General features: G+C 30.8%; 1 protein-coding gene across 2 annotated transcripts in view; it reads left to right on the top strand.

The window, feature by feature from the left end:
- The window catches only part of LOC123013396 (LIM domain transcription factor LMO4-B), a 189831-nt gene that overhangs the window by 14186 nt on the left and 149598 nt on the right, over nucleotides 1-26047 (top strand). For both annotated transcript variants that reach the window (XM_044411886.1, XM_044411890.1), the window contains exon 2: nucleotides 19747-19789. The gene's annotated coding sequence lies outside the window, so the exon portion shown is untranslated. The remainder of the gene's footprint in view (nucleotides 1-19746; nucleotides 19790-26047) is intronic.

The raw sequence follows: 26047 nt of genomic DNA, 5'->3' as shown, positions 1-26047 counted from the left end.
AAGGTCATTTTCAACCCAATTTGGTAATTTTTCAATATGTTTTAACGAATCTTACAAAAAACGTGAGGTAAAAAAGCAAAATTCATTATTAMATTATATTATTATAATATATTTCACTTATTTTGGTGACTTTTCGGTATATTTATGTCTAAATTTTTCGAGATAATTTCGTCTCTTATTGAAAAATATGGTGTTAATATGGAAAACCGTTTTCGAAAAGTCGATGAACAAGCTTCAAAATTACACCTAGTAAACAAGAAAAAAAATCTTTTAAATGAGAATGTTAATTTTCGGGACATCATAAAGTGGACTTTTTTTATATTGTGTCGTTAGAATTTCATTTATATAAATATTATCATTATATAAATTATTATATCATTATATTATCATTTATATAAATGTTTTGTCTCAGGCAAGTTAGGTTTGCTACTTGGATTTCCAACATTAAATTATTGTCTAAAGATGTTTTTCAAATAAGTAGGGTAAGGAAAGTCGTGTGATGTTCACACCAGATTTTTAGAATTAAAGAAGTTTTGTAAGATTTTGAAACCAAAAATCATCAATGGAAAAAAACAACACTATTTTAGTAATTTTTTAACGACAGACAACATTGTCAAATCTAGGAAGTCCCTATGTTCTTTTTATTTTATGTGTTTTCACCTTATCAACAAATGTTCACATTTGTTTCGAAGTATTAAAAGTTTATTATCTAAAATTAGTGACATCTTGCACGTATGTTTCTTCTTCCTAATTTCATTCATCAAGTTGATTGTATTAATTAAATAAATATGTAGTGCTTCCTGAAAATGAGTTATTTTTAGTTGAGAAAAAGTTAAACCGAACTGAAAAGGTAATAATTCTGAATTAGTCGCAACATTCGTAGTGGAACGTTGATTAAAATCTTAAATTAACGTGACAATACAATTGCCATCCTGTCAGGATGCTTTTATTGTTTCCGTCTTGAGCATTTCTGAAATGACTGCTCTGGCGTGGATCCTAACTCACCTGTGATGACTGATGAGGACTTTATCGACGACGAAGGATGTCTTCTGCCATATTCTTTAACGTATCATTATAGACGCATTTATTTAATGTTGTCTAGAGTTTGTAGCTTGTTATCTTCATGTAAACAAATATTTACGTTTTTTCAAAATTTTGAATCACTTTTTCAAAAGTATTTCCAGTGTTTATCTTTGTGTGAGTCAGTACTAATGAACGTCTTGAAACGGAACCCAGGTGATTCAAAAACAGGTTTGGAACCACCTCATCGCGTTGAACCAACTCCGAAAGACCTCAAGACAATGGTACCATAATAAAATTCCCTCCAGCATTTAGTAACAATTAACCATACGTTGCCTGGATGTTTACTTCTTTGCCATTGTCCGTCTTCGAGCCACTGTCATCTACAATAAGCCATGTCTTGAAGTGAATGAACAGACGTCAACTTAATTCAATTGATTGATACTGAAATGAACGGCGTGCGCATTCTCGTGCCTATTCTATTTATTATTCAAATCAGGTTTCAGCTAAAGCGCGACGAATAATGATAAACTGGTTTGTTATTCCTGAGCAACGAGTGTTTTAGATATATTAAATTTAATGACATCCTAGTTTTGTTTTTTATTGCGGCTTTAATAAAGTTGGAGGTGTTCCCATCTATAATTTCAAATCTGGCACAGTTCAGATGGCTTTCTGAAAAGGTCAACAGTTTTTTGTGCAAAATCACTGATTTGTCTTAAATTTAAACGCAAAGAAACAACAGAAATTTTGCCTTGTGCACTTAAATAAAATTTTGGCGATTATTAGATTTAATAACMCATAACTGGAAGTTAATATCGCCTAATGTAATAAATTTACTTAAATTATGATACAAGAAGGTGTGCGTGGCTATATAATCACAAGATATATTASTAAGTTCTCCATCCTTGAAGCAACTACAGCAGCTATTGGAGGTTATACTTGCATCTGTAATATTTTATATTATTARTATTACTAATTAATTGGAAATTAAATGAAGGTTGATTATCTTTTTTGAAGATACAAATAAATTCAGGAAACTCATAAACTCGTCTTATTTCACCTTGGCAATTACATTATTCMCTTTTAAACAAGATTATACAGGGTTGTTCCGGGTAAACCCCACATTAGAACTATTGGGAGTTCTAACAGTGATGTTTATCTATTTTTATTGCGTTCTTGGATTACCCAAGTGATTTTGAGAAAGTTTTCATTAGCCTGTACCAAAGTTTGACCGTTTTCGAAATATTTAGACCTTTTTAAATTGTTTTGGATTTGAATCTTCCTATTCAAAAATCGATAACTCTATAATTTTTTATTATGTTGAAACCGTATTTGGGTATATGAGAGAGAAAGGTTAGATCTTTCCTTTGTCGTATTCATAATTGGAAAAATAATTAACAAACTGCCAAAATGTAAAGTTACGTTTAGGAAACTTCAAATACCCTTAACTCAATTTTTCTAAATGAAACACTCCAATTTTTTCTTCACTAAATGGAAGAGAATTTAGTTCTGCTTCGATCTGTATTAACATTCTCTATACCTACGTTTAATAGTTTTCAAGTTATAGTAACTTCTTTTGATATTGTGAGAAATTCATTAGCTACTTTAGCATAGGTTATCATCGAAATAAGAAAAAAAAAATAGAATATCAAAGTTATTTAAATCTAGATTAAATAAATTTAATTTGTATTTACGAAAAGTATAACTCAATTATGAAAAAAAACTTGTCGTTTTTTCAGTGAGAAATTTTTTCATGGCATACTATGTGAAAGCTAGCATGGATAGTAATGAATTTCTTCCATTGTAAAAAAAGTCAAAATAACTTGGAAATAATTAAATTTGGGTATAGGCAGTGTTGATACAGAATTTAATTCTCTTTTATTTAGAGAAAAAAAATTGGGGCCTTCTATTTGAAAAAAATTATTTATGTATTTGAAATTTCCTAAACGTAACCTTAAATTTTGGAGGTTTGTTAATTATTTTTCTAATTATAAATACACGAAAGAAAAGATCTAATCTTTCTTTTTCATATGCCCAAATACAATTTCCAAATAATTAAAAATGGTTAATGGTTAAAAATGGTGATTTTTGGAGAGGAAGATGTAAATTAATTTTTTTTAAGTCTAAATATTTCAAAAACAGTTAAATTTAGGCATGACGAGGTGTGATAAAAACTCTCTTAAAATCACTTGAGTAATCTAAAAACGCAATAAAAAACATAACTTTCTATTTTAAGTAACGAAGTTGATACCCATTTCCGTGTAACTTGAAAATATTTTTATTGAGAAGGATCTAAACGATTATGGCTAAAGTCAAAATTTTAGATAAATATCACTGTTAGAACTCCCAAWACTTCTAATGTAGGGTTTAGCCGGAACACTCTGTATTTAAGTACTTTTTGCATGCAGTACATTTAGTCTTTTTTAATTTAATACAATCTTCTTTGAGCTAGAAAAAGTAGGGAGAATAATAATAATAATCATAAAGGTCTTTATTATATGCAAAAAAAATAAACAATAAAATAAAATACAAAAAATAAAAATAAAACAGAACGTGCATATCAAAGCCGAAGATGTACAATGCCAAACTCAAAATTGAAACAGAAAAAGAAAAAGTATTAAGTAAAATAGTCATGAGACATGTTTATGTTGCACATCTAAACATTCAAAAAGAAAAAAAGATCAAYAAAGAGAAAACTAAATTAGGCTTAATTAAATGCTTGGTTGGATAAAAGTAATTTTTTCAACGTTTGTTTAAATTTAGCAAAGTTGAGGTTTTCAAACGAATGAGGTAAACTGTTGTATATTTTTTTTGATATGAGAAAGACCACTTAAATAACTCAGTGGAGTGGAGTGGAGGGGTAAGTAAACCTTTAAATCTAATGTTTAAGTTGTGAACATCCGATCTAAAACTAATTTTTTGGTACAAATAAATGAATGATTTTGTGGAAGAGTGAAGCATATTTAACCATCCAATTTCATTAAGTTTAGTATATGTAGTACTAGTTTTGGATAATATACAATAAGGGAGTCAAGTGTGAATAGGGTTTTTCGAAACATACATATTTATTTGGAGATGTTGGCAGTGAAATAAGCTTCGGATTTAATCTTAAAGAATATTTGGTTGTTTTTGAGGTCGGTTGGACGAGCAGGTGATAGAGCATCGGCCATGCGCCAGTTGGTAAGAGAGGGAAAGCAGATTTTATTGTTATGGAGCAGCAATGCAGGAAAGTAATTTTTCCTTCTATCCGAGGTAAATTTCGTGCGATGGTCCAGTTAATTAGCGTAATGGGTAATGGGGAACGCGTTTGTGAATTAATCTGGACCCAGAACGGCTTAATAAAAATTGACAGTCGTATTGGATGGAGGGTTTTGCTCTCCAGCGGGTATTGTTATTGCAGCGATCAATTTTCTAGTTAATCAGAAGTGTTTGGATTGATTTCGGGATTCGAACACTGAACCCGTTTAGTAACAGTTTCAATACAGTCCGGTTTAAAACTTCTTGTTCGCTTCGAGTTTAATTTCAGAGCATATCAAGTTTGTTTTATGTTATTACCTTATTACTACACTAAATTTCTTTCCTTTATTAATTTAGTTCTACTTGGTTTTATGTTCACTTATAAATTTTATACGCTTGTTTTTCATTCAATCGACGGTTTTCATTATGGATAGTGCAAGTTTTTTTAGACAAAAGCTTCTGTCCATTTAGGAGCACGGGCCGGGGTAATAATTATTAAATTAATAGCGCTGAAATAGTTTATGAAATTTGTTGAGAAGTTTAAAGTTGAAATTCCATACGCATGCATTTATTCAGAACGCTTTTATGTGAAGTAAGTTAGTTCCTGTGAAAATTTCATTAATTATAGCGACAGACAAGGACGGAGTTAATCGGAAGGGGTTGCAAAGGGGTTTGCGGAAGTGGGGCTAAATATCCCCTCACGCTTTCCATGCCCGCGGGGTATACACCATTCGCGTTTCATTTCATCTCCACCCATCCACTACGATTTTGCATTAGTTTATTAAATCGGGTATTGTTTTAGAGATGCCATAATGGCCTCATTCCACCATCGGCGACAAAAACTGCTGTCGTTTTTCTTTCAATGTKGCCAATATCCACATTTKCAAAACAAATTAAGTCGATTTTCTATTGTATTTGCATAAGTTAATTGCTTGTTCGACTACCCAAAGATTGCATCATTCTTTCTTCTATCCACTCAAATTTTCCAATTACCTAATTAAAGCGCCCTATTGACATAATTGCTCCAAGATAAAGAAATCCAAACGAATCAATAAGTCAAGTCACTCGTCCTATATCGTGGTCATAAAATCCTATCTAGGCCGTTTGTCGGCTTTCATCGGCCCGTAATAGGTGATTACAGCAAAAAACTCGATACTAGATGATAAATTACACTCACTCGGGGGAAACACTGTAATTGAACATAAATAATAGAAATCGTCTATTAAACTAAGTGTTTATTGCTCGTTGTGCATCAACACTCATTTGCCAGAAGGAAGTCTCACAAATTTTATGCCTTTAAGACTGTTTTTAGGACCAGTCAAAAGTTATATTGTTTTCTCTGAGCACACATTTTCTTTAATTTTTGTGTTTTTTTTTTTTTGAATTTTGGCATTGTTTATTGACACTAACGACGTATGTATTAGTGTTTAAATTTATTTTTTGCACGATGTGGAGTAGAAATCAACATTTCTTATGATAGGCTAATTGTCAATAAACATTTTTATTGTTATCAGTGTAATTTTAAAGAATGCTATTTTTAAATTTTACTAAAGAATTACAGCCAATTTGTTAGGTTTTTTAACTCAAATCGTGCAAAAAATAATTATATCCCTTCCTTTATATAATACAGAGTGTTCCAGCGAGTTGAAAAAGTCTATTAGTGCCCTTTAAATGGTAATTTAAAAAAAATGTATAGTACATTGATAAATACTAATCTAGTGCATCACCTAAAATTATTTTCAACTATACAACGTGTTTCAAAAATAAGTTACAATACAAACTTGTGTTTTTTTAAATGAAACACCATATGTTTTTTAGCGTTTTTGGATGTAGATTTTTATGACAACTTTTATTAGTCGATTTTGCTTAGTTTTAAAAATAAGACGGATTTTTTGACGAAAACATGCGCTTTTTAAAAAATTATTACACAAAACTAAGACATCTAGGAATGTTTTTTTACTACTGCAAAGAAGAAGGTACAAGCTATAAGGTTTGTAACATTTTTTTAGTGTGTTGCATTAGCAAAGATAAAAAAATGAAGGAGTTTGTTAAAAGTTCAATAACTTAAGAAATTTAAATGGAACACCCTATTTATTGTTTTTGCATTTAAAAGATTTTTTTTCTAAAATTATTTACTTTTAGGTGTTTATAATTAATAACTAAAAAGATATTTAACGTTAAACATTAAAAAAAGAAATATCACTTAATAATCACATTTGTGTTAAACTGAATCTATTATTCTTTATTTTTACAATAAAATAATTCGAATTTCAGTATTTATAACGACTTTTACAATCTCTGGATAAATCAACGAGTGGTGGAATTACTTTTGTTGCTACAATTAATATTGAATGTTAAATATCTTTTCATTTATCAATTTAGACATTAAAAGTAATTTTTTTTAGAAAGACAATTTATCAATCTTTTAGATGCAAAAATAAAAAGTAGGGTGTTCCATTTGAATTTTCTAAGTTATTTAACTTTAACAAACTTCTTAATTAATTAATCTTTACAAATGCAAAACACTAAAAAATTGCTACAGCTTTAAATTCTGTACTTTTTTCTTTGCAGAAGTAAAAAAAAATGTTCTATCTGTCTTAGTTTTTGTGTAATTTCACTATTTAAAGGTCACTAATAGGTTTTTTCAACTCGCTGGGACATCCTGTATATTATTTGATAAATCGAAAATGTATTAAAGCAAATGCTTTAAATATGCCTGTCTTACTGAGGAAATTTTGTAGAAAAATTACATTTTGTATAAACATGTAAATTGATAACAACAAAACAGCAGGGTAGATTATCACTTCCTGTTCTATATGGCTTTTGGTTTAATAAACTTCTTGAGTTCCAAGTTGTATAAATTAAATAGTTTCTTTCTACTTTTTGTGTCTAATATTAATATGTTTTTGATTTTATGTAATGTATATAGTTAATCAAGGAAGTGCTTGTGAAAAAAATTATGGAAATGACAATGAATTAATTTTACCTAAGTATACCATGATTTGCTTGCTCAAGTATAACATAATAGATTTTTTCAAAAATAAATATTTTATCGAGCCAAATAAGTAGAAATTTTAACTTTAACGTTACGTGAAATGATCAACCTAGTATTTTAGCAAAAATATTGAGACTTTCCTCTCTCCTCTTTGCAAAATTAAAATAATAAAAAAATTATTGTTTAATTTTTGGACCAACTTATCTCAGGAATAAGGTGGTCAGTTTTAGCTAAATTGAAAAATCTTTTTCGCATAAAAAGTTTGCAATAATATCTTTAGTGTTCAATTGGCCTTATGATTTGATTAGTTGTCGTATTTACTAGGAGGGGTTCATGGGGATACATCCGACTTGGGTAGTGTGTGGTTTGTGAAATTGCTTCCAGTTATATTGGCTTATAATGGGATAGAAGTAATATCACCAAACGAAGCAAAGGAATCGTTATTTAATGCACCTGGCGGACTGTTTTTTTATTAAACGGTGGAATAATACCGTCTCAAATAGGTAATGACACGTTTAAGATAGTGATTGTGGTATTACAAAAGGGAATTTGAGATGTTATCTCACTAGCAGGTAAACTGCGGGTCTCTCCTCCTTTTTTTATCCCCTCGTCTAACCTGTGCATCTTTAAGAATCTCCGACTGCGAAACACTACGGTCGTCTTTAAAATTACTGAGAAAGGAATGTACGGCTCAAAATATATGACGGCTGTAGATGTGTATCTTTAACTTCTCTGAATTGTAAATTTCTGGGCCTTACATTTACATCTTATAGAATAAACGAACATAATTTTGTTTGTCCGAAATTTTCACATTTGAAGCTTTGGCCGAGATTTGACGTGACTGTACTCACAATTGATTAAACTGAGCCGCTCATGGAACCAACGAATCAACCCTTTCTGAGTCCCCCAGATGCCTGTATTCGAAGGGTTGAATTATGGACACATTTGAGGTGTTATAAATATCGTAAATTGTTTCTCTTCTCTTTGCAACGCATCGTGTCATTATTCATCGGTCTAATTGAGACGTTTTAGATCGCGAAAGCGGGATGAAATTAATCAGAGCTGATTTCACCTCGAGGGTAATCAACAAGTAGGCAGAGTCGATTTTTCCAAATCCGGTCGTGTGTCGAATGGAGATGTTCGGATAAAATCTTTTCAAGTGCGCTAAAGAGTTTATAAAATATTTGCTATTACAGAGTTCAAACATCTTGACATGTTACCTAAATATTGACATTAGTTCATTATGATTGCCGCTGTTAAAACAACGGTTTCTCTTGTCTACAGATTTTTCTATTGACGTTTTATTACCGTCACTTTAAACAATTCTTCGTACGACATCCTACACGAATTTTGAAGCATCATGTCCCTAAGTTGAATTTATTAAGTCTTTTAAAAATTTGCTGATTCATTAATTGTTCGTTAAAGAGAAGTGTTAAGATATAATGGAATAATTTCGAACGTAATGGAGTTAATTATTATAAATTATTTATTAAAAAGGGTCGACAAAAGTTGCTTCATTAAATTTTAATACGGTCTCGAACAACAAAGACACCACATTTCGCTCTTTTTAACACAACCACATGGTCGAAGATTGCACCAGCATTGTGGTTATTTTTCATCGGGTGTGCATATATTGGCATAATTTATTTGATGGGTGAAAAACCACTGACATTGACCACAAAGAGTGCTTTTATCAACTAATTTCAGTAGATAAAGTAGACTTTTATCGTCTACTGAAATAAAGATTTTTTATCTACTGTGTATATTCAAGAAATTCTGGTTAAAAGGAAGTTGGCAGTTCCGGTTTTTTGAATTTGAAAAGAATGTCATTAAACATCAAGACAACAAAYTTTAGAGATGAAACACCAAAAAGGAACAAATTTGGTACCGCTAACAGTTTTTAGATATTTGGAAACGAATAGTGCGCAAGCAGGAAGTTAGAAAAAGGGCCCTTTAAAATTTAGACGCAATTTTTGCTAAACATTTTCAATTTTTAGCAAAAAATTGACAAGAATACAAAATAAACATGAATGAGGAAGAACCTCGGAAAGAACGCAATTAAATTAGTGTCTTGTGCATCGTTTTTGAGGAACGAGTTGGAAAAGTAACAATTTTGAAACTAAAGCTGAAGAAGAATTTATAAAATGCATCAACTTTGAGCTCATTTCAATAAATTACACAAAATTTATTGCCAATCATCATAATACCTACTTGTATCTTTTGCTAAATAACTTTTTTCTGTTTATACATTCTTTTTCTTCAAAGTTTTTGTAGCAAGAACCTCATTTTTGTCCACAACATTGTACTTACTTTTGGTGTGTTTCTATCAAAATTATTAGCACTGAATTCTGTTTTTAGACCTTAGATAATGATGTCTGTCCTCAGGTATTCCATTATAGCGCTTTCAAAGAGCAAACAGGCACATAAGATTCATAAAAGTCAAAATTTTGACTTTAATTTTTTAATAAAAATTCTAGGGACAAAAACAAAGAGCAAACAAAATTTGTGGCTATGGAGACAAGCTGCTTTTGACTTGGTAATTTCCATTTAAAGAAAAAAACAGACTTTWTATTTATAGTTATTTAATTATAAAACAACTAGATACAGTCGATGGGCATTAAAAGCTGTGTGAGTAACCTGGATTTTTGTGTTTGATCCTTTGACAAATGTAACAAGAAAAGCTGCTTTTTGAGGAGAGCTTTTAAAGAATTAATTTTGTTGATTCAGATCTAAACTTTAGCTGGTTGCAGTTTTGTGATGTGGTTTTTAGATCATTGCCAAGACTTCAAGTGTCTTTTTTATTATCTTTGACCACGGTTGTAAAAAACCAAGACACTACTGCCTATAAGCAGATTTATTGCAGTCACAACAATCGTACATTTTTGAATATGCAGTGGAAAATTTTGTTGAAAACCTTAGTTGACCATAAATAGTAACTCACAAATTGTGACTTCGTTGTTGATTACCTCTCCATAACAAGGTCTTCAATAAAGATAAATATCCAATTAACGGGTCAGTGCTTAATTAAGTAAAGTTGACAAGTCGCGTACTTTCTTTTCCTGAAAGCCAATGATTTATTGGGTCCCCACCAAGAAGATTTATGGAGCTTGGAGATAGTGTGGTAATTAGGTAGACTTTAATTGACTTTATCGAGCGTGTGGAACACATACGAGAAAGGTAACTTTTACCCTGGTTCAAKTAAGAAATATGCATTTTATCAGCAGAAAATTTGAGGTGCCAGACGATGTGAATAACCCCAATCATTTAGCCTTTAGCGGGTCGGCGCGTTTTGGCCCATAATTGTTACATTTATGATGTTAAGTTCTTAAATTATCTCAGGACTTTAACATCTGTGCGAGGTTGTCTCGACCACCAGGTTAACCGCAAGCTTCGTCCTGGGACAAACTTCACCACCGACCGCTTATCGTCTTAACTCTGCGGTCAATGTCGTCCGCAACTCCCGAATATGTATGTCGTCGTCGAATATTAAAAAGAGGCCYTTTTATACGCTGCCGGTAAACAGTAAAAGAACGGAAGTTGATAAAATAGTAATACTGCCACAAAAAATAAACAAGCGTAGATAAAATTACATAGCCACCTACCGAGATAAATAAGTTAAACACATAAAACCAGTTATTAAGTTTTTATGTGGCTGCACTTCTTCCTGTTGAAGAGAATCTCTAATGAGGTAATAGGTGAAAATTACTTGGGCCCAGGGAGAGCGCACTGTTTTCAACAAACGAGTATATGGTGTGAACATCACACGACTTTCCTTATCCTACTTATTTGGAAAACATCTTTACGACAATAATTTAGTGTTGGAAATCCAGTAGCAAACCTAACGTTGTTGCGGGTTCGAATCTGAGGTGCATTTTTTTTAGTTCGGTACCCATTCTTAGTATTTTTTATTTTATCGCATTTTACTGTTTAATAAGGTATATTTSATGATTCGAAATAATTTTTATTGCCGTATCTTTAACCGTATAATTTTGCGGCCGATTTTTGGTCTTTTTGGTCTTTTACCAATTGTTTCGTGCTGCGTCCCCTTCCTAGAAGTAACTTACATTTACCATTGGGCACAAAAGTAGAATTTTTACTGAATGGCTGAAAGGTAAAACTTAASCTTGTGACATTTGGTGATAAAAGTGATCACTTTTGTAACGTTTGTGGACAAATAGTATTTGATATGATAACTAATGTCTATTAATACTCGAGCAAATTAATATTCACTGATTTTTGGACCTACATACATATTTTATAATTATGATAAAGGTTAGAGGTAGATGTCATGTTGACAAGTTTTACTTTTTTACGAGTATTTGTGGATAACATACATACAGTAGAACCCCTCAATAACGAGAACTCAAGGGGCCAATGTATTTGCTCGTTATAACCGATTTTCGGATAATAAAAGTTTTTAAACATGTTGCAAATTATTTTACTAAATACGAATATTAATATTTAAGAAAAAAATCTTTAATTTTTGTTTGTTTTTGTAATGAAGCATTTTTATCTTATCAATTGCACTTCCCATTTGTAAAAGACATCGTGGTTAGGTGGAAGCACCCAATAACAAAAAATTTCATCTCTAGAGAATCCTCAATTTTTTCTGCAAATTGTTTAGCTTTTTCTTTTAACTTGGCCCCACTTATGGGCACATTGGATTCGCGATTCACTTTGAACCATTTAAGAACGACTTTATCTCATTTAGCATTTTTAGCAATTTGTACTTCTTCACTTTTGACGAAAATTCACCAGTTGAACTCGTAATCTTTTAAAATTGTTGCTAATGTAGAATTGGCTAAATTTTTCTCTTTGCAGATTACAGCTTGTTTTTTACCACTTTCAAACTCTGTTATTATTGATATTTTTTCTTTGATAGAAAACGTTTTTCTTTTCGAGGACGACATATTGATACAGAAAGACAAAGTGTTCTCTGCTTGAAAAGTAATTCAAGACTGAGAAAGTGACAAAAATAAGACCATTAGCGCGCAAAAACCACATTTTCAAAAAAATTCTGGTACACAAAACGTAATGGAGACTCGCAGGATTCTTATTTCTTCTAGGAACTCTCGTTATAACCGATCTGTTTCCGAAATTTCTCAGAATTTCTGGCTATTACCCATCTTGGACAAAATAAAAGTTTTATTATATCCACCTCAATTCCAGAAAAATACTCGCTATAGAGAGAGAATTTTATATAGAGTAAAGCAAGGGACCAGACGATTTACTCATTATAGCCGATTTTTTGTTATAGAGGAGTTCCACTGTACCAGAAAGTATAATTCGATTACAACTGAAGTTATGACAAGTTTTAGACACAACTTGTTATCTAAATTGGGAGCGAACCGGAATTTGAGTTATTTTTATGTTTCACACATTTAAAATTAGACGGTGTTTTTGGAATTCGTTTTTATTGTATTTAGTTTCGGGCTGATGCTTCGAAATTAAACTTTTCGTTGTAGATAATGATATAAGAAACAGTGTTGATAGCATCGAAAAGTTTGCTGAAAACCTGTAATTTATATAGTCATTTGAAAGAATAGTGCGACATGAAAACAAAGGGAACCGCCTAGACACCATCGCTATAATTTACTGTAGATATTATTGTAATATATGTTGGCATATTTCTTTTTAATTAAATTATACGTTCAAGGATTCGGGATGTAGATATAATGAAACAGTGGAAATGCCTTCCATAAACTTAATTAAATTAATGTAAAATTTTATTAAGTGGTTCATAATCTCGCACCTTTTCTTGTTATGTTTTATTATAAATAAATTTCCTCATTTACGAATTGTTGTGATGTCGTAAATTCATTTCTGATATGTTTATGGCATTTCTTTCCGCTATGAAGTACGTTAAATGTGAATCATTAAATGTTTTTCACTACTTTTTTAATAAATTGGTTAATGTAAATTTGCACATTTACAAATCGGATGAAAGCCATTAGTCATTCGCCTCGTTTTGAATGATGGATGTTTGTAAATTTCACAAAGTTTGTAAACTGTTTAAATAACTATCATATAAATAATTAATTTTTTCGGAACACTGACATTTTCAGCCACTTTTCATTGTATATTTCCTTTATTATTATGTAGAAATATGTTAAGACGCCAATTAAAGGCAATTAAATGTTTTTAATGGATGTAAAATTAAATTTTGCCACCGTCTAATCAGTTTTATAACTTTTTTTTCAACACTAATATTTTATACTCTTTCTATGGTATGTTTACGTCAATTTTTTTTGTAAGAAATTATTTTCTGCCAAAAAATTCATCTTAACTTGTGATATATTTGTGTTTACAGTTTTTTTATGTAATAATTAGGATGAAAATTTTGTTCAGTACCTACTTATAGTTTACTATTGAAATGTTGTAATTAAGTAATTAACCCATGTTTTCTTTATCGCTATTTACAATTCGTTGCTACCAGCTTGTGCTTATTATATTCATTCAACAGCTCAGAAATAACCTTAGTAAATCATTTGACATTTCAGATGCTTCAGAAATATACTTGATTAAATGAAAATTTCTATAAATTGCTATTAAATGTGTTATGAGTGTGTAAATCTCTGTTTTATTCTAGGACGACTAATTATCGTTTTCGAAGCAAGTGTGCTTGAACGAACACCTCTTGGAGCAGTTTGTTTTATTAATTTTAAATGTGTTTGCATTTGCGAATAATTTGTGTACGTAAATTAATAAGCATTCTATAAATAATTGATTTCACTTTATCTAGAAACATGTGGTTTGAAGTAAGGTGGAAATTAATTTATTTTTGTTATGTGGCAGTAGAGTCGAAACTGTAAATTTTGTAATTAAGTCGGAGATGTGCCTATACGCAATATGTAATCACGGTAATAGAGAGCAGACATTCATTAACTTTACAAGTGCGCCTGCTTGTTACGTATAATAGCGGGCGTTCTAGTCTCACAACTTGGAATTATTACTCATTCGAATCAAAACTTTTATTTCTGATTGTGTTATTATCCTTATGAACTTTTTCCGTCTGTGGGAATGACGAAACGTCGTGCTAGCACGGCCATTTAACTGTGACGACCCCGAATATTCAAGAGATAAATCTCGAAGAAAATCAATTAAAATAAATTAATGTTGAAACAAACAAGTTTCGGTTCAGCGAGCAAACTAGGCAAGTAATGAAATCCTAGAAGAGAGGATTCCAAAAATCAATAAAACCAAATAGGTACCGGCATCATTCACATAGCTACAACTTAATTAAACCGCACAACGGTCTGGTGTATGTATTTAAATTTTATTAAAGGCAATTAAACTATAACGTTTTCAATTTCATCAAGCAATAAAACGGAAAATTGTGACTGATGTATGGAATTAACCGCAATCCCCACCGAACATAATTACTCCCCCTCAACTTCTTCAATTTAAATTCTTCACTCTAGGGACACTCAAACTTTTGCAATCATCCTTTCTCTTGCCCAATTTTTAGTTACGAAGATGGTCACCACCTCAATCCCCACTAACTTCTTATTTAATTATCGGAACAAGATGCTTAAAATAGTTTCACTGTAGGTGCTTTGGCTCATTTCGGTTTTCATTACTGGACTTGTTACGATCTCGCTACGGGATGAAACCATCACTGCACTTGCATTATAACTAAATGAATGTATTCTTGATTTTATTTGTTTTAAATGGAGGTTTCAGGTTTAATAGGTATCTTTATGTATTTCTAAAGAATTTCAAATTAGTCTTTTAATTGGAATTTCTATTTAAAGTTGGACCCTTTCCCGATATTTATTGTTAACTGACTACTGGAAGTTGTATTAAATAAAAAAAGTGATTGTAAGTGACTTTAATTTCTAAAAGAAACAGAAAACAATACTTGCAAACAACAAGAACACAACAAGCAGGAAAAGAAAAACTCAAAATTAGAAATAGAGAGAAGACATTTACCTCGGGACCAAAAAAAGCATTTAGATTTTGAATTGTATTTAGTAGTTAGGATGGGAAAAGTGTAATTTAGAGGTCGAGTCTCGGTTATAACGAGTAAATCGTCTGGTCCCTTGAGTTGAGGTGGATACAACAAAACATTTATTTTGTCCAAGATCGGTAATAGCGAGAAATTTTGAGAAATTTCGGAAACAGATCGGTTATAACGCGAGTTCCTAGAAGAAATAAAAATCCTGCGAGTCTCCATTACGTATTGTGTACCAGAATTTTTTTGGAAATGTTGTTTTTGCGCGCTAATGGTCTTATTTTTCTCACTTTCTCAGTCTTGAATAACTTTTCAAGTAGAGAACAATTTCGTTTTTCTGTATCAATATGTCGTCCTCGAAAAGAAAAACGTTTTCTATCAAAGAAAAAATATCAATAATAACAGAGTTTGAAAGTGGTAAAAAACAAGCTATAATCTGCAAAGAGAAAAATTTAGCTAATTCTACATTAGCAACAACAAAATATTACGACTTCAACTGGTGAATTTTCGTCAAAAGTGAAGAAGTACAAACTGCCAAAAATGCTAAATTAGATAAAGCCGTTCTTCAATGGTTTAAAGTGAATCGCGAATCCAATGTGCCCATAAGTGGGGCCAAGTTAAAAGAAAAAGCTAAACAAATTTGCAGAAAAAATTGGGGATTTTCAACAGATGAAATTTTTTGTTATTGGGTGCTTCCACCTAACCACGATGTCTTTTCCAATACCCTTGTACAATTGGAAAATGCATACAAGATAAAAATGCTTCATTACAGAAAACAAACAAAAATTACAGATTTTTTTTAAGTATTGTTTTAAACTTTTTTAATATTCGTATTTAATAAAATAATTTGCATAGCACATGTTTAAAAACTTTTATTATCTATGATTGTTTATAGCAAAAATCGGTCACAACGAGCAAACACGTTGGCCGCTTGAATTAACCGGACATAAATTTTGCAATATTTTTGTTATTCTTTGTTGTATTTCGACGAATTTTTGCTTGGCTTAAAGAAAAACTTTGTAGATCATTGTAAGTTAATTCAATAACATTTCTAGTTTTGTCTTGTAAATGTTATACCTAAAAGACGAAAGCACTGTTTTTTTACTTTTTTTATACTGAGCTGTAGTGTGCAAAAGACAAAATTAAGTTTTTACTTATTTCAGATTATTTCCCGTTCTTTTCTGAATGAGGACCAATTTGTTTCAAAATTTTGTCTTCTGGTGCCCCAGAGATAAGACGTTGCTTTCCTAATGTTACTAAATATTTGTTCAGAAAGTAGGCTACATAAAAAGGTAGTTAAACCGAAAATTATTGCTTATGTCATCAAAGGAGCACAATTACGCCTTTGAACACAAAAAATCTAAAAATCTGAAATCAGTAAAAACTTAAGTTTGTCTCTGTTCCAGACCACAGCTCAGTATAAAAATAAGTAAAAGAACAGTGGCTTCATCTTTTGAGTATCATATTTAAAAGACAAAACTAGAAATGTTATTGAATTAAATTACAATGATCTACAAAGTTTTTTCTTTAAGCCAAACACAAATTCGTCGAAATCCGACAATGTGAAAAATCGCAAAATTTTAGTTTTCGGGTTAATTTTGGCGACCAGTGTGTTACACATTCCACTTTCGGTTTTATTTCACTTTCAGGAATTGTCGGTAGTTCTGTAGTTTTTTTCGTTCAAATTATTGAAAATGTTACCAGGAACGAGATTTCCCTTATCCTAAAGTTGAACGCATCTTTGTATTTAGTAGATAGTGGTCATCTGAGAGATAACGTGACGATAATAATAATTGACGTTGAGTGAAAAATCGTTTATTATGGCCGAAGTTGGCAAAAAGCACGCCATCACATCCCAATTAGGCAGATAATTTTTCGAACCGCAACCGATTAGCACTGCTTTTAATAAAATATATCCATAAACACACATTCTACATTAGTGGAGAGCGAGGCAACACCGCCAGCTGGCTGACACTATCGCCGCATCTACAATATGCATTACCGAGCCTGGGAGGAAATACACTTGCAGTGAACTTGTTGGAGATCCCAGATAGGCGCTCCGAAATGACACTATCATGTAGTTTTTTCTAACGTTATGGCCAATTAATTTCGCCCTACACGTAATTACTGCCAAGATATATTTAATTGCCCTATCGGCCTTCGGGTATCGCCTCTAGGTGGACATCTCAACGCTGAAGAGGCTACAGGTCACCGGCCGATTATTAAACTTGCGAAATATTTTTCACTATTAAAAAATTAATGAGATAGTTTTATTCAAAGTGACGGCTTGACAGGTATTATGCTGTACACTTGACGATGTGTAATTATGACGCTGGTGTTTAATTGTTAACAAAAGTGGGAAATATTAATTAAATTAATTGCTTTATTGTGAAGGTAATAGTTGGAGTTACATGGTTTTTCTTATTCATGCTCATGACATAACTAGTTGTGCATGTACTATTTTCATTATACAGTGGAACTCTATAACGAGTAAATCGTCTGGTTCCTTGCTGTTTTGTATACTACTCTATGTAAAATTCTCCCTCTATAGCGAGTATTTTTCTGGAATTGAGGTGGATATAACAAAACTTTTATTTTGTCCAAGATCGGTAATAGCGAGAAATTCTGACAAATTTCGGAAACAAATCGGTTATAACGAGAGTTTCTAGAAGAAATAAAAATCCTGCGAGTTTCCATTACGTATTCTGTACCAGAATTTTTTTGGAAATGTTTTTGAGCGCTAATGGTCTTATTTTTATAACTTTTTCAGTCTTGAATAGCTTTTCAAGCAGAGAAAACTTCGTCTTCCTGTATTAGTATGTCGTCCTCGAAAAGAAAAACGTTTTCTATCAAGGAAAAAATATCAATAATAACAGAGTTTGAAAGTGGTAAAAAACAGACTGTAATCTGCAAAAAGAAAAATTTAGCCAATTCTATATTAGCAACAATTTTAAAAGATTACGAGTTCAACTGGTGAATTTTCGTCAAAAGTGAAGAAGTACATACTGCTAAAAATGCTAAATTAGATAAAGCCGTTCTTAAATTCTTCAAAGTGAATCGCGACTCCATTGTGTCCATAAGTGGGGCCAAGTTAAAAGAAAAAGCAGAACAGTTTGCAAAAAATATTGGGGATTTTCTAGAGATGGAATTTTTTGTTATTGGTTCCTTCCACCTAACCACGAGTCTTTAACAATTGGAAAGTGCAATTGATAAGATAAAAATGCTTCATTACAAAAAACAAACAAAAATTACAGATTTTTTTCTTAAATATTGTTTTAACCTTCTTTAATATTCGTATTTAATAAAATAATTTGCATAGTACATGTTTAAAAACTTTTATTATCCATGACTGTTGCGAAAATCGGTTATAACGAGCCCCTTGAGTTCTCGTTATAGAGGGGTTCCACTGTACCTACATATGACGAACATTCTTTTTTGGTTTCTCCAAAAAATTTTTTGGACATTTTGAAATGATTACTAATTTAAGTCTTCTGTTTTTTTATCATTACGATTTATAATTTTGCTGATTGTTGAATTTAGTGATTATGAAATTATCATGCAGACGCAAAGTTATTGATATATGTGTGTGAAATTCTTCGCGAAACTATCCAGAACGTAATTAAGCTCATTTAATTAAACTGACAGGGAACTAATACAGCGTATCCCCATAAATTGAAGTTTCGTGTATAGCAACATGACTATAATGATATAGAAACATTCCTAGCTCGACTGCCGTATCGAAACTTTTAATCTCTTCACTAAGTGCAAAACTTTTAAGGCTTTTTATAATATAGACACTGTTTTATAGCTAAATCAATTTTGCGCATGAATGGGCTTCGATTGAAATTTTAAATGTTTCCCATGCTTTTGAAGTAAAATTTAAATTATTTCATCTTGTAGCAACCACATTGTTATTAAAAATCGTAATCGTTTATTTTTCGTTGACTTTCAGAGCAATTGCCAAATTTCTTTTAGTTCAATTATTTATCTTTAATAGCAACAAGCTTTGGGGGATTTGCGAACGAAACTGAGAGTTTCACAAAGAAATAACAATGAATTGACGTGTTGTAAATAATTTATTTATGAAATAGACTTTAATAGTCGTAAAATGCAAAACCAATAATGGGTTGTGGGAACCTGTAATTTTCTTTGTAACACCCTATGCTAAAGTACTGGCTTCCAAGCTATTACAAGTTACTTCTTTGCATTACATGGTTTTAAATATACATATATACGGGGTGTCCCATCTAAGACTTTTGGATTTAATATCTCTTAGTTGCTAACGGATTCTAACGGAAGTTAAAATATAAATTATTTAGGTAGAGATTAATATCACATTACTACAACAACCGTAGCCCTTAAAATAAGTAGGTCAAAAAAAAACAACATAATAAAAGTTCTGCTTAATTTTAAATTGAGAAAATATGTGTTGAAATATTTTTTTATCTTAAGGTAATTTTATTAATTATTGTCTACATTTTAAATTTCATAAATTTATTACATTGTTGCTAGTATTCTAACTTATTTAATTTATTTTCAGAGTCGGATTCTTAGAACGTTTCCAGTTCGATGCAAACAATAAGGTGAGAACATTTTTTCCTTTTATTACAAGTATAATTTTTGTTTAATCTTAATTTATATTATTTTGACACGTCGGTGCAAAATTCTTCATCTTTAAATGAACACATTTCATTGAAATGTAATTGTGTAATTATAAATTTGTTAGCGCTATAACTCCATTAGCATTAATTAAACTAATTTGTTTATAAACAATTTAATTGATATTAGCGTGATTGCAATTTCAGTGGGTTCGAATGAATCAATTTCGAAAACAGAGTGGGAATTAAAAAGTTCCGGGTACAGAGCCATTTTTAGTTTTTTTCATAAAAGAAGTCGTAACTTTATTACTCAATATCTCAAAAACTATGCATAGGTACTCAAAAAATTCGAAAATTTTTAAACTTGACCCTGCACCTTTTTGAGTATTTAGCACCTCTAGAGATGTAAAAAAACGTTAAATGGATCAATTTTAAAGTTGAAATTTTTTTTGATTTTTGTCGAGATTTTGGTCGATTTTTAGTACCAGAACGGTTTATTGTCAATAACTCAGGACTTATTGGATGACCTCTTATGTTTGGTACCGTTGGATAGAAAATTTAATTATTTAATACACAGAAAATTTCTGATAAAGTCAAAAATATCAAAAATATAAATTCGACTATAACTTTAAAACTATTACGAATTTAGCAGTTTCCTTGACGCCAATCGATTTCCTGGAACATTTTACATATGTCTACAGCAAAATATTATATCATACAGTTTTTTGAAATACAGTTTTCCCGCAATTTACAACATAAAAAAAAGGAAAAATTTGTTAACACTCCTTAAAACTAGTGTTTTTTGAACATGATTTAAACCTTCTTATCCAATAGATTTTGTTTGGTTCTGATAAATGTTATTTAAATCAACGATGGTTGATACAATTATAGAAGAAAATAAAGTAAACTTTCAACGAAATGACTAAAATAAATTAATTACGAAAAGTTATTATTTTCGAAATTTATGTTTATCTAACTATTCTGCAAAATTTGGTTTGACGCACCTGACACTTGATGGATTTTTTGTCAAGGACGTGTTTAGGTTTTACCTCAGTGACATTATTATTGGTGTGCATCAAATTATTAAAGTGTAATTTCTACCGTGTCGTTGAACGAGTTGGGTAATGTTTCCAGAAATTGGCAAATTAAGAAATTTCTATAACTGTCACTCCTACTAAGTGATTTATCTAATGGAGTGTGCCGATGTGCAATATGTATTTTGTCGGAATTGTATCAACCAAAAGTCGTAAAATCGACTCCATTCCCTACGTATATTGCTTGTATAATTGTGAATAAATCATAACTTTTACGAGGCCACTTATTGGTTTTCCTCGTAAATGTTATTGGTGTGTTTACCTTCATTAGAATATGAATGTTTCGCTACATGGAAATGTTTTGTTATGGAAATTGATAGAGAAAATTGCTTGGACATCTGTTACTCACACGGTCCTCAGCAATTAAGTTACAATTACAATTAAAAAATTAAACAGATTTTAAGTCAAATCCGAAATTCCAAATATCTTCTGAAACATTTGCACGTGATTTGCCAATCAGTCATCATAATCAACAATTTTTTTAACAACAAAATCAAATTTTACTGCTAATGCAAGCAGTTGTTTTGTCATAACATGTCATACTAAGAAAAATAATTAATTGATTTGGAACTACAAAGTGGTTATAAATGTTTTTCATCTAGCCAGCTGTGAATTTAAAAAATAAAAAATGCCGCTTTACGAAAATAGGGGTACCTACTTGTTTTAACTCGAAATTAAAAAATCGCCGTTTACTAAGCAATTATAAGCTTGTTTTCTTCCAAAGTATACATTATTATTAATTATTATTCGAAATTAGTTGAAACAATAAAAGTTTAATTAACAACAATTTATTATTAATTAATAAGTGACACTAATGACAGAACTAGAGCTTTCAAAAAAGTAGAGCGGCACAAATAAAGTTACATGCAAAAAATTCCAAAGCTGGCTAGATGAAAATCATTTATAAACACTCTGTATAACGTGGTTAGTTGCAGGCAATCGAAAAGACAGGCCCACCTGTTTTTGCGTTGGCTTTTTAAATTTATAGATTTTCGTACCTTTAGACGAAATTGGTCACTCTTGGATTATAAAATGATCTCAAGAAAATAAAAATTAAAACGTTTTTGAAGATCTAAGAATACATGTTTAACAAACATAAACTATATTCGAACACCCGCAGTTTTTATTATGGAGGTCGCCAATTCAAATATTTATGGTTTTCTTGTATGTTATTCTCCCAGTTTTATTTAGTCTTTTTGTTTATTTTAATGAAGATATTTATGGAATATGTCATAAATTAATGACTGGTCTCTGTGTTTTATTTTGTCAATTTTTATCATCACTCCTTGTCATTAGTTATTTTAGGTAGCAAATAAAAATGTATGTTTTGCTGGAAGGTTAGTTAATTTATCGTGCAATTTATTTTGTTTTGTTGTTAAGGATTATTGCGTTGTTTAATTAGATTATAACAATTAATGTTTGGTTGGATATTTGCATTTGTCAATATAATTATTATTGTATGATAAAGCGTAAATTAAATGCTGATTAGTAGGTATTGTCGTTTTCAATGACATCCGTGCTGTCAAAATGACAAATGTTGGCATTACTTGCTGTTTCAGTTTAGTAATTTTGAATTTCTTAATTTATCAATTTACCTTGACGTGGCAAATTGACAAATTCAAAATTATCCATCATTTTTGACAAATAAAAAAATATGGATTTGGAAAAGTCTGCAAGGGTTTTCTTGTACGTATTGTGTACCAGAATTTTTTTTGGAAATGTTGTTTTTGTGGGCTAATGGTCTTATTTTTCTCACTTTCTCAGTCTTGAATAACTTTTCATGCAGAGAACACTTCGTTTTTCTGTATCGATGTCGTCCTCGAAAAGAAAAACGTTTTCTATCAAAGAAAAAATATCAATAATAACAGAGTTTGAAAGTGGTAAAAACAAGCTGTAATCTGCAAAGAGAAAAATTTAGCCAATTCTACATTAGCAACAATTTTAAAAGATTACGAGTTCAACTGGTGAATTTTCGTCAAAAGTGAAGAAGTACAAACAAAAATTACAGATTTTTTTCTTAAATACTGTTTTAAACTTCTTTAATATTCGTATTTAATAAAATAATTTACATAGTATATGTTTAAAAACTTTTATTATCTATGACTGTTTATAGCGAAAATCGGTTATAACGAGTTTTCGTTATAGAGGGGTTCTACTGTATTTTGTTTTGTTTTGTCAAGAGAACTGATTTTTTAATCTTTACAAGTTAATATTTACAATTTATATTTAATGTTTATTTATGAAATATTTTGTTTTTAATTGTGGATGATCAATTTTGAAAAACATTTGTTTATACAGGCTAGATTATAATATAAAATAATGAAGTTATGGTTTGGGACGTTTTTCATATTATGAGAAAATTATAAGCCTATTTTGAAAATAAACATTTGGTTATTGAGAATCATTTTTCTTATCTTCACAATGGATTGAAGATTGCTATAAAGAACAAAATCCTATAACGAAAAGTTGTTTTAATTTATTTTTCTTCTATAACTGACAATACCGCTACTTGTAGATGCAGTTAATTAATGATCTGCTCACTTTAATTAAAAACGGACACACTTCAGTCATAATTAACGCGACGGCAATAATATCAACCTGCCGTCAAGTGAGAAAGCCATCATTTCAAAAGTAAACAAGTAGGAGAGAATTTCAGAATATCGCAGTTTCGAAAACAATCAATTTTCAACTGGTCGTAATTAGAAATCGATTAAATGATAATAATTTGTGATAAGTAGTCGAATCGGATGGAAATTCTAATTAAAGCCCCATTGCATCCACACCTAGCGGACCACTCTCATGCATGTTTAATCATGAACGGCAAAAACTTTAATTTGAGTTGTAATCAATTTGCTCAAGACAACAGAACGCAATCAGGGCGCACTGATGGCTCTCCTCCGGTGGTGGTGGGGCCGCCGCCCCCCTATTAAGGGCAAAACGGCGACTGACGGTAATTGTGGTCGACGTATATGCTAAAACCTCATCTACTGTCTTGTGTAGTCAAATTTCCGAATTCTACTAACGATGATTTTCATAATTTTGTACTTCATTGTCATTAAATTGTAAACATCTTTATGCAATAAATTATATTGAAATTGATTCAACAATATTGGATATTGGTCATAGCTGCTGATACAGTAGGTTAGGTTGTAGTGCATCCATCCAATCTAATGCAAGTCCGGTGGTGAGTATCAATCTAATTTTTGACAGTCACGTCACGTTACGTTTCAAATAACTATTCAATATTTTACAGACGCCCAATATCATCTTCCTGTAGCGAAATTTACAGTGGAACAAATGAAAATTCATATTGTCAAACTGACACGTAGCTGACCGCGAATATATTACACGATTTATCACTCTAAAGCAAAATGCATTTTTATTCCATCAAATATTGTGTATTTTATATTTTAAAGAATGCACTTAAAATAGTTAAAACTTTATAAAATGTTTAATAAAAGAATTTAATAATTCTTGCTTTGGGAAAGCATGTCACATTTTGGAGTGTCAGACTATAAAAAAATATTCAAATTTTCAAAAAATATATACAGGTGAACCTCTATAACGAGAACTCAAGCGGCCAACGTATTTGCTCGTTATAACCGTTTTTCGCTATAAACAGTCATGGATAGTAAAAGTGTTTAAACATGTACTATGCAAATTATTTTATTTAATACGAATATTAAAGAAGTTTAAAACAATATTTATGAAAAAAATCTGTAATTTTTGTTTGTTTTTTGTAATGAAGCATTTTTATCTTATCAATTGCACTTTCTAATTGTACAAGGCTATTGTAAAACACATCGTGTTAGGTGGAAGCACCCAATAACAAAAAATTTCATCTCTAGAGAATCACCAATATTTTCTGCAAATTGTTCTGCTTTTCCTTTTAACTTGGCCCCACTTATGGGCACATTGAAGTCGCGATTCACTTTGAATCATTTAAGAATGGCTTTTTCTAATTTAGCATTTTTAGTACTTCTTCACTTTTGACGAAAATTCACCAGTTGAACTCGTAATCTTTTAAAATTGTTGCTAATGTAGAATTGGCTAAATTTTTCTCTATGCAGATTACAGCTTGTTTTTACCACTTTCAAACTCTGTTGTTATTGATATTTTTTCTTTGATAGAAAACGTTTTTCTTTTCGAGGACGACATATTAATACAGAAAGACGAAGTGTTTTCTGCTTGAAAAGTTATTCAAGACTGAAAAAGTGAGAAAAATAAGACCATTAGCGCGCAAAAACAGCATTTCCAAAAAAAATTTTTATTTCTTCTAGAAACTCTCGTTATAACCGATTTGTTTCCGAAATTTCTCAGAATTTCTCGCTATTACCGATCTTGGACAAAATAAAAGTTTTGTTATATCCACCTCAATTCCAGAAAAATACTCGCTATAGAGAGAGAATTTTATATAGAGTAAAGCAAGGGACCAGACGATTTACTCGTTATAGCCGATTTTTCGTTATAATCGGGAGGAGTTCCACTGTATATTACTTTGTATTTTATTTATATTTTTCTTAAATATGTAGGTATACGACTAAAAGTTGTTAAAATTCTAAAAAATAATGAATCTTTTCTTACCACTAATCGCGTAGAATACTATTTAGTTTTTTTAACATGTTTTTTTCAGAACGTCAAGAATAAGAGACCATTACAAATTCAAACAACTAAACTCGCTTATGTTTATTTTGTATTGTATTTCTACTTTTAAATGTTGAAGAGTGAATTTTGATCATATTTGCAACCAATATAAGGGATTTGCATCATAAACATGCTTATAGAAGCGTATAGCTTTGCAAGCGTTACGGGGAAGCACTCGAAGTGAAAGGAGTGAGAGGAATTTAAAATTGAAATATACCTGTAGTATGATAGATATCAAGATCTTTTGCTTTCTTTCTTCAGATGGAAAACTGTTTTAAAGGTTACGAGAGTTTTGGGAACAACAAACTTTAAATGAACAATTGATTTAAGTCTTGGCTTGCTGTATTATACAGGGTGAATTAAAGTATGGAACCAAGCGTTTTTTTCAAAATCATTTGTCTCTAGAAAATAATACTTAATATAAATTAATATGAGAAATTGAGAATTGAGAACGAAAATTTGTTTTGTTTTTGAATTATGGGATTTTTTTGTCAAAATTGCAATT

The sequence above is a fragment of the Tribolium madens genome, unplaced genomic scaffold (assembly GCF_015345945.1).
Source record: "Tribolium madens isolate multiple individuals breed KSU strain unplaced genomic scaffold, Tmad_KSU_1.1 Scaffold_96;HRSCAF=242;Tcas5.2_LG5, whole genome shotgun sequence".
Lineage (NCBI taxonomy): Eukaryota > Metazoa > Arthropoda > Insecta > Coleoptera > Tenebrionidae > Tribolium > Tribolium madens.
Note: the sequence above shows the minus strand (reverse complement) of the source record. Positions and strands in the feature narration are given on the sequence as shown.